General features: G+C 45.8%; 1 long non-coding RNA gene across 1 annotated transcript; it reads right to left on the bottom strand.

Annotated features, from left to right (window-relative positions):
- Positions 1 to 801: 801 nt before the first annotated feature.
- Positions 802 to 9,745, bottom strand: LOC115946940 (uncharacterized). Its single transcript, XR_004080950.2, has 2 exons — positions 9,540 to 9,745; positions 802 to 3,683 (listed from the first exon to the last, which is right to left on the bottom strand). It is a non-coding gene; the product is annotated as an uncharacterized lncRNA (long non-coding RNA).
- Between the last annotated feature and the right edge of the window lie 111 nt (positions 9,746 to 9,856).

Here is a 9,856-nt window from a genome sequence, read left to right as displayed (position 1 = left end):
TTAAGCATTCAGCTTCATTGTTACAGGTTTGAACCCAACTCAGATTTTTCAGAAACACTTCTCCATAGCTTCACCTTTTGTGTTTCCTCAGTATCCTATTGCTAAGGTGCAGCAGATTCCACCATTGGGCAGCTATTAATATGTTTGAATTCAAGCAGTTCCCTTGTGTCTGAGCAGTGTTACAGCTCAGACCTGAAAAGGTTCATGGGGTAAGTGTTCTTCCACTTGCTAGATCTGATCTGGCAGGTGTTCTACCAGGGCAAGCAATGTGGCTTCACACTGACCACAGCAGGGAACAGCTTGAGACCCAGGCTCATGTTCATCCTTTGACCTAGGACCAATGTCATAGCAGAGGGAGAGCATAGATCTGAGGGAAATTATGAAGGTTTCTCCCCAGCACTTTCCATAAGCCAGGTTATTTTCAGAAACATACGGGCATTCATTCTTTATGGGCATGCTAGCTTCATCGCAGGTCACTGCAAAGCCCTCTCCCATGGGCTCTCCCAGAGGATCTTCTCCCATGTGGGGTCTGAGGATGATCACAGAGATCACCTTCCAAGAAGTTCCAGATGTCCCCATTGTAGGATAGCTGCACTAGAGCATTGTTTTTTTTCCACAGGGTTGCCTGCCGCACCTACGTAAGGTCAAACACATTGGAGCAAACACAAATTTGCTTTTTTTGAACTGCATTTTTTTTCACAGCCCTGCTCCAAACTTGCAGTGTCAAAACACTTTTCTCCCCTTTTGTAATTTCTTTGCCATGTTTGTTCTGCAGGACCAAGAGGACTAAGAAGAAACCACTGGATTTTAATCTGGGCCTTTTATTCAGAGTAAGTCTTTAAACACAAAACAAGCAAACAGAAAAAGTCAGTTTGAGTCTTTCTCTATGTATGATGTACAGCTCCCGCTCCTTTTCCTGCTGGACAGTAAGCTCCTTGAGACAAAGGCTGGTATTTTATCTGTGTTTGGGCAGCACATGGCATATCTGAAGCTCACCATTTTTAAAATACAAAGAAATCCCAGGCACCTGAGGCAAGCAGCTACCGTACATGCCCGCATGAGTGCGGGAACTGGCAGCTCTGTAGTAAAACCAGTCAGGTTGATTGGAAACTAGCCAGATGGCAGCTCCTGCTAGCTAAAAGGATTAATTATTTGGGGATCATGCCTGGAGAGCAGGCGTGATGAATGCAATATTTAATTCCTTGTCACGACTGTGTCAGGGCTGGAAAATTGGGAACAGCCAGTACCCTGGGATTCAATCACAGCCATCTTTGCTCTCTCTTGGGAGAAAACAGGGCTTTTTACAGTGCCCAGAAGATGAAACAGGTCTGCCTTTTAGCCTAAAACTTGATGTATGAACAGTTATCGGCTAGCAGCCTTTGCTTTCCTACAATTACACTGATGTCATACATTCTTTTTTTTATTATATATTTCACAACTGTGGTGTTAATTAACTATTTTATTGGGTCTGTGCAATTAACCATGTCGTGACTCAAATATCTACAATGCTGCTTTGGATTGGTTTTTTTTCCTTTTGAACGACCACATAGGACCCTGTAGCTGCTTTTTCTGCCTGGGTATTTCACTAGATAGCCCTACTGCTCCTGGCCAAAGAAAACTGCCAGCCAGCCTCTGAGAGTTCCTAAAATTGTCTGGTTTAATTAAGAGCAGTTTGTTTAAGTGGAAAAATCCACTTAGGAGTTTGCTGCCAAATGTCCCCCCAGGGCTCATCTGGGGTTACATCTTCTGCTCTAGTTCAAGGCAGTGGGGGTTTGGTGTCCTCCTGCCTTGGCCCCTCACACAGCCAAGGCCGGAGCTGGTGGGGATGTGATCCTCCTGACATGCCATGTGGGGAAATTCCCCTGTGCAGAGCAAAAACACCTTCCTGGCCTTTGATCTACATAAACTCAGTCTCGAGACAAAAGCAAACCTCTGACATGGCCCGTTCCTCCCGACGGGCAGCAAGGTTCTGGCTGCACTCCCATTCAAACGGCACCAGCAACAGCCTGTTTTTGACAGCTATGCATAAGCACAGTTATTTCTAGCACAGTTTCCCAGAGCTGTGCCAGCAAAGAGGCTTTTTTTTTCTTTAATATATTTTCAGACCCTATCTAGCCAAAGCATGCTTTATTCTGCATCTAGACACAAGTACACTGTTACCGACCCTGTCCAAAGCTGTAGGGACGAGGAAGGATGACGTGAGTTCTTGTAAAGCATCCTTACCATAATCTCTGGGGCTTTAACCCCCAGACCTGGGTTTAGCTGCACATGATGAGAGCACAGACAGGGCTTCATCTACTTTGGCCCTGCCACCCACACTCCTTCTTGAGCAAAGTGCCACTTTGGTTTTCAGGTACTGGAGCAATGGGAGAAAAAGTTGTGGAGGGAGATGTTTGCTGGGCAGGACTATGCACAAATGCTTGTTGAGCCTGCGCTCCCTCCATCAAACTACCCTAACTCGTAGCAGTACCCTGGTGGGGCTTGAGGAAGGTGAGCTAAAAGGAAAGAAATGGAGGTCTGTATTTGGCCAAGCTTGCCTTTGTTGCCTGCTGTTTCTGTCCACAACACCCCAGCTGCCACAGCCCTGGGCTCTGGGGTTGCTGCTTTGCTTTTGGCTTTGGAAAGGACATCCCCCTGCCTTTCCATAAGCACCCTTTGCAGATCTTTCTTCAGATACATCTCTTCGTGGCATAAAATGTCCTGCTTCAATAAAGCCACCTCTGTTTGGTTTATCTCACTATTTTTTAGATCTTTCTTTTGGTGACAAAAGGACATGTCACTGGATATCTGTCATTGAATCATTGCAGGAATATGCAGAACAACCCAAATCCAGCTTTGGCCCCCAGACTGAAGGACTTTCTGACCGATCCCATTCTGGGGAGATCTGAGTGCAGAAGAAAGGAACCCAGATTTCCAGGGGCTTTTGCATTTCTGAGGGCAACCCCACAGAGCTGTCCCCTCAGCCCTTCTAACCTTCTCCCCATTTATTTATGTGTGACTTCTTTAGCTCTAACACGCCATTTTGCTGTTGTGGATCTGAAGCCAACACATGAATAAGGCAAATAAAAAAAGGAGTCTTCTAATGCCTCTCTGCAGTGTTGCTCTTCAGAGCAGAACTGGATTTTGGGAGCTTGTCCGTGTCCATCACTGTTTTCTCACCTGAAACCATAATCCTTTCTTTGTGCTTACAGTCACTCCCATAGCAACCAGTTGTGATGGCTCCAAGGATTATCGCTTCAGGAAGGAAATAAGCAGTGATGGAAGAAAAAAAAATAGACTTGTTTTTTTGCTCTGATCCTGCTTTTATGATGGTGGAACGAGCAAGTGAAGATAAAATAAAGAGTATTCTTGCCTTCAGCTTATCTCCAGACAGTCCCCACGCTGAGAGGGTAGTCAGTTGCAAAGTTGGGTTTGTTTCCTCCTTTTCTGTGAGTCATTGTATTCAGGACTTTGAGCTGAACCAAAGCAATATGAGAAACATGCTGACCAAGAGCCTGTTCACCTTGCTTGGCTGATCCGTCCGGTTAAATCTGTTCATACAATCAAACTGACTTTCCTCAGAAAGGACCACTAGTCTGGCACTAATGCACCACAAAATATTTGTGCAAATTCCTCAGTAATAAAAACATCCCGAGGAGGGAGAGGAGATGGATAATACATGGTCAGTGGTCCCACGGTGAAGCCTGGGAAAATAAACAGAAAAACCTCCTGAGCTTTTGGCTGGACCAAACCAATAAAAAAGTCCTTAAGTAACTGTATTAACTTGGGAGAGAGATCTTTTAGCGATCCTTTAGACAACACAAGATCCTTTAGGGATCACAAGCAACAAGGTAACACTACGAAGATCTGGAGTCAAGCAGGGAAGAAACCTCCTGCTCCTTGACTGCAGTCCCTCTGCTGCAGATGTGGCCGTGCAGGGCACAGCCTTGCTGCACATGGGTCTCTGCAGTCACTTGTGCCCCCTTTTGCAATGTCAGGCACCAACAGCCATCAGGAGACCAGCACAGATGGGTCTTTGTGCTGCCCTTGTTGTCCTGAAAGGCCTCTGTAATTTTTATCATTGTTTTCCCAGAGATGATGGCATGTTCTGGAGAATCATGTGTTATTTGAGGTGCTCAGTACACTGATTTTTGTCACCACGAGTGCAGCAACAAATGAAATGGAAAATAAGTTCATTCCTTCAACAGAGTGCTGTTACTGCTAAGCCAAACTAATCACTCCCTGACCGCAGCAGGCAGCCTGCCTGAGGAAGGAGCTCCGGGACAGGAATGGCAGAGCACGTGCCCTCTCCTGCTCACTGTCCAAGAGCAGGCAGCCCCCAGCAAGCAGTGCTCTGCCCACTTCGGGGCACAGTGATGTGTCCGGACCTTCCAAGCCTGATGCCAGCTGCAAAGAAACCAACTTCTGCATGAACCTATGTATTTCATCCCCACAAAATATCTCCCAGATATTTTCCCAGATATTCCCAGGGTCCTCCACCAGATCCGCTGTTCTGGTTTGGGGTTATGGAGGAGGATGTCTTTGTCTTTCCTTGCATGGAGGCAGTTTGTTGCTAGGACTTTCCGCCAGTGCTGTCCCCATTGGTAGCAGCCAGCTTGACTTCGGGCTGTGGCATGTGCAGGGATGACAACCAAGCCAGCTCCCTCTTCCCCAGCAGTCAACTTTCCCTCTTCTTGTTGCAGGCACCTGCACTTTCTGCTGGCTTCCCTGGGAGCCCTGAGGAGCAGGGGACACACTGCTGGCTGGCTCTGGGCAGCCCCATCCCACCATCTTTCCGTGTTCAGCATGAGCTGAGTCAGTGGGTAGGGGCCACAGGGGCACTGCTCCATCTCAGCCACGTGCCAATAGCCTGATTGCAAGCTTGCTGAAAGCAAGAGACTATTTTGGTGCAGGTGAGAGGAGGAGGGAATGATGGGTTGATGCCTGATGGGTTGGTGGGTGATGGTGGATTGATGCCTGCAGCACTGCTCACCATTTCATTGTGACAGTCGGTTTTGGCAGGTGAGGGGTGGCAGCGTCAGTGTGCTCAGTAGGATACATGAGGTGCCAGCACCCTGGGTGTTTGAGGGTTCTGGGCAGAGCTGCTGAGCTGGGTCCAGCCAGTGCACCTATGCACCCGTGGCTCCAGCCAGTCGGTGTCACACCTCCCCGCCACCCAAAGGGCTGCCACACAAGGCTGACAGCAATGGGTTAGGGAAGGTGAGGTGAAGGCTTGTGCAGGTGACCTTGAAAAGCTGGGAGAGAAAGCTATTTGCATGTGTACTTTAGTAAATTTCTCCAAGGAGCCTAACGAAAACTCTAATTGTGAGCCACCTTCAAGCATGCCGTAATGACAAAGGGAAGCTCAAAACCATGAACAGGGTAATGTGCTGAACTAATACATATTCACCACTGCTCATGTGGAGGTTGCATCAATCAGATCCACTTCATTCCTTGCAGCCTGATCCAAGACAGGTCATGCGTAATCTTTTTCTTCTTGTTCAAGTCTGTGCTGGAGACCAGTGGTTACAAGTTCTGTTTATCAGGCTGTGCCACTGAAGCGAGTTAGCTGATGACTTTGGTGTGGTATGTTGGGAAGGATTAGTTTCTTTGTGAGCATGTACACATGTACATATAAGTTTTTCTTGTTGAAACCTTCAGGGACAAATCTGTCCTAGGATATATTTAGCAGAAAACCCCAAAGGAACTTTTTTCAGACTTTGTTCTTTTTTACCTTTTTACTAAACTTTTTTTTTTCCCCTTAGATAAACGGAAAAGGGAAGAAAGACAAGGTGTGAGAATAAGATAAAAAAGAGACAACAAAAATTTGCTAGGATATGTAAGCTGGAAAGCATGCAAATGCAGGACTGCATGGCCACTTAAAAATGAGGCTGGAAGAGAAGTACTTAGGTTGCACAGTGCCATAAAGCAGGACCAGCTGCACAAAAACCTGCTGTATTGCAGGTCTGAGATGGTGCAAATCTGTGGTGAAAACTCCCTCTGCTCCTGCAAGCTCCCCTCCCCACAATAGCTTGCTTTTTCTATTCACCTTTCTCAGGCCCTTTAGTTATGAGATGGCAGAGACCTATGGAGAATGGGTGGAGAAACACAGAAAGCTTGGGGTGCATGCAGAGAAAAGAAACAAAAGAAAACGAAGAAAAAGGCCAGTGGTGTATGAAGCCAATAACCAAAGCTTTTCACACAGCCTTCTTCCTTAATTACTGTATTTAGCACCACTGGTGTAGTCAAGAGGGTAACACTGTGACTGTTCACTCAGTTGTGACAGATCCAGCACCGTATAACCTCATCCTCACTCCTCACCAAGTTCCCTAAAGCCTTTGCAATAGCATCTTTCATTCTCCAGCCCTGAAGCCTGGAAAATAAGTCAAGGATGGAAACTGAACTATATCAGCATGCTCCATATGCCAAAATGACTAACGTTAATATGCCCAGATTACAGCAAATACCTACAATCCACACAAATCCCTGAAGCTAAAACCGACCTGGCAAGCTTACCTTTAGATATATTTCCATATTACAATTCCTTGGGAAGCAGATTTACCTCAAAATGTGCCCTCCTGCTCTCCTCTATGCTTCTGTATGTACAGGTCCCTCCACCCAGATGTTACCATCTCAGTGTTTGACTAGCTCTGTTCTAAACTAACTTTGCAAAATTACCTGGTTTAATTTTTTTTTAAATACTTGTATTTTGGGGTTGTTCTTGGCAAGCTCAGACAATTTAGGGCTCTTGCTTCAAGCATGCTCACCCTAGAGAGCTGTGGAAGCTACCTTTGGGAGCAGGAGTGGTGGTGAGCTGCTGGGAAAGAGAGGACATGGACAACGTAGGACAGATGTATCAGCAATCTACCAGAGTAAATTCCTATTCATCTGTCACAGAGTAAATTTAAACCTCTACACATCTGGGATGTGATTGTCCTCTACTTGGAGGCCTTTTCTACCACTTTGACAATGTAAAATGTCCCCAGAGGATAAGTGACATTCTTGTTCCCTTTAAAATGAATGCCTTGGTTTCAGAGGGATCTAGCTCTGCACAAACAAGGATCAGATAGTTCTCGTTATAACATGAAGTACTTAGGCTGTGGAGTAACGCCAAGTTCATGTTGTTTGGGAAACCCCATCATTATTGCACTACTTTTTAATTTCCTGACTTCCTGGTGGCTCATCTTCCAACCTGAGCTTTGCATTCTTTCCCATCACTTAGTTATAACTAATGAAATGGGGAGGGGTAAATGTTAAAGAAAATTTAAATGGACCATCGAAATTCCTTACCAATGGTTGCTATTTTCCAGTTTCCTCACAAATTTGTCAATTAACAAGTTAACACCCTGTCAAATTAACACCCTCAAATATGCTTGCAGATGCACCACACTCATGCCAAAGCTTAAGGGATTTGTTCAGAATGAAAATCAGGTGGAAAAAAAATATATCTGTGCAGCTAATGTTTCCACTATGCACCCTCCAAAGTCTATAGGCATCTACCAACCTATCCCAGCTGAAGCTGGACCACACTCCAGAGAAAGGAGTGTGAGGTGATAAACACCAGTGAGAGCAAGACTGGTCAGGGCCATAAAAAATTGGGATAACAGGAATTAGCTGAATAAATAAGAAATAAATGTCCTATTTCTACAGTCCTGTTCCTCATCACTGTTCTGCAGAAAGAGTAACTAAATTAAGCAGAAGAACCTTTAGGAGGAATATGACAGGAAATGAAATCCTGACAGCAAGGTCTGTTAGGCTCCAAAATGGTCCCTCCAGGGAAGCAGCGGACGCTTGAGTCATCTGAACAATAGACTGGACCAAGTGCTGGAAAATATACAGGAGGGAATAAATCTGCATTAGCAGAGGGATGTCTCGGATGACCTAATAGGTTGTTTCCATCCATAAATCTGGGATTCTGTGACAAGACATTAGCCAGAAGGCAGCCCCAGCAACATCACGAATGGATACACCTATATTATGTACATTGGAGCTCAGAGTGACCACGGTGACTTGCATGTTACATGAGTGACAGCTCATATTTTTTGGAACATTTTAGTATGTAAACTGCTTTCCATCACCCATAGATTCTGGATCTGACTTGTGTGCATCTCGCCACCCAGTCCACGTCCTACTTACAGGGCGAGGAAAGAGAGCAGGTCATCTACACACGTTAGTTATTCTTCATAGCTAGAATACTTAGTCCAGACCCAGCTCACTGGCTTCTGAGGCCTTCCAGCTTCCCTGCTGTTTTCTTCTAGTGATTGACTTCTGGGGGACTTCATCTGAGAATTTTTGTGGGAATGAAATGCCCACAGGTCTATTGGTCTTAATCCAGGAACAGCAGAATGTATGCATTTCTCTCTGCACCAAAAAGAAAAAAATCATGGTACAGAAGTATTAAAGCAAACAATAAAGATTAAATTGTTTAAAAAACAGTGACCATCTTGGTTTATAAGAATACACACAAACCACCTGCTAGATTTTAATACCTTTAGTACCAACATCATCCCCTCAAGGAGTTTAATTCTCAAAGAAACCATCCTCTTCTCACATGAATATAGTATCAACATAAGGAAGTAGGGACCTGTTTTCCAGTGTATGAAAGAGTTAGCATTAGATATTCCCTTCCTTATCTCCTTAAAAATAAATCTATCTTTCACACCCATGCATGTACATGCCTGCACAACAGTTCTGATAGCTCAGTCAAAACTCATTCCTCTAGACAAAAATGAGGGTTCAAACCCACTGGTAGCTTTCCTGAGCTCCCATTCTTGCTCTCCTTTGTCTATCCCAGAAAAAGGATGAAGTGCTCCACTTCAAACCTTTCTCTGTGTCACCAAAACTCAGCAACCTACCCTCTATCCATCCAAAAGCACCAGCACCCACTGGGTGCCAACTGCTGCCCATTAAGCTCCACCAAAGGGCAGCCAGCTTATACCACTCCCCCCTCCCGTTGCTCATGGGGTCCACCAGGAAAAGTTGCTGTTGGTAAGCCCTGATAAGCCTTATTAGCCCCTCATTACCAGGCAGGACTGATAATAGTTAACAATCAAGCCACTGAGGCAAATAAAAAGCTCCTGAGAGTGTCATTATCAATTCAGGGAATATAATTTTCTGTGATACTGAGAAATTACACTGATTCAAGCTCTGAATGCAGCACAGTGAGTTCAAAGCACACCATGTACGTGTGTATTCACGCATACAGGAGCAGGGGTGCATGTGCATTCTCTCTCCTGATGCCTATCAGGCAGGAGAAAGGAGGTGAGCTAGTCTGTACTGCTCCGGTTTGACTGGGCACGTCTACAGCTATAATCACATCTGATCCCTTGTCTTGCCCTGTCAGATGCCGGCGCTGATCAGCGTACTGCAGTGGCAGCTCTGGTTTCCCCATGCAGCAGCCACCTCCTGCCACCAGAACACAAACATCACTTTGCCCAGGCATCTCAAAACTCTGCCCTTCCCTTTGGGCCTGAGAAAATAGCCAAGTTCTCTACATGTGTTTAAAAAGTAGAAGTGGACATTTAGCAAGGTCTGGAGTCCTTTGGAATTGCACCCCTTACCTGCCTGGGTTAACCTGCTCCAAATATCCCACCTGACTGCAGTCTTAAGAGCTCCAGTCCTTTCAAATGGTGGCCCCTTCTAGACCAGCCACCAGCTTGGCCTCAGGGACAAGATGAAGGAAGACAAGGATGGGGAGAGCTCTCCCTGGCTCCTGCTCCAGCACAGCCTCCAGTGCTGGCACATGAGGACAGTAGGAAGAACACAGCTCATCTCTGCAAAGGGAGGGAAGGCTTCTCTTTAACACTCCAGCCAAACCCTGTTTCAGTGATGTAACTGGGTTTGAGCAGGCAGGGGAGTGACTAGGACGGTCTCAACA

This window comes from Melopsittacus undulatus, chromosome 2, assembly GCF_012275295.1.
Source record: "Melopsittacus undulatus isolate bMelUnd1 chromosome 2, bMelUnd1.mat.Z, whole genome shotgun sequence".
Lineage (NCBI taxonomy): Eukaryota > Metazoa > Chordata > Aves > Psittaciformes > Psittaculidae > Melopsittacus > Melopsittacus undulatus.
Note: the sequence above shows the minus strand (reverse complement) of the source record. Positions and strands in the feature narration are given on the sequence as shown.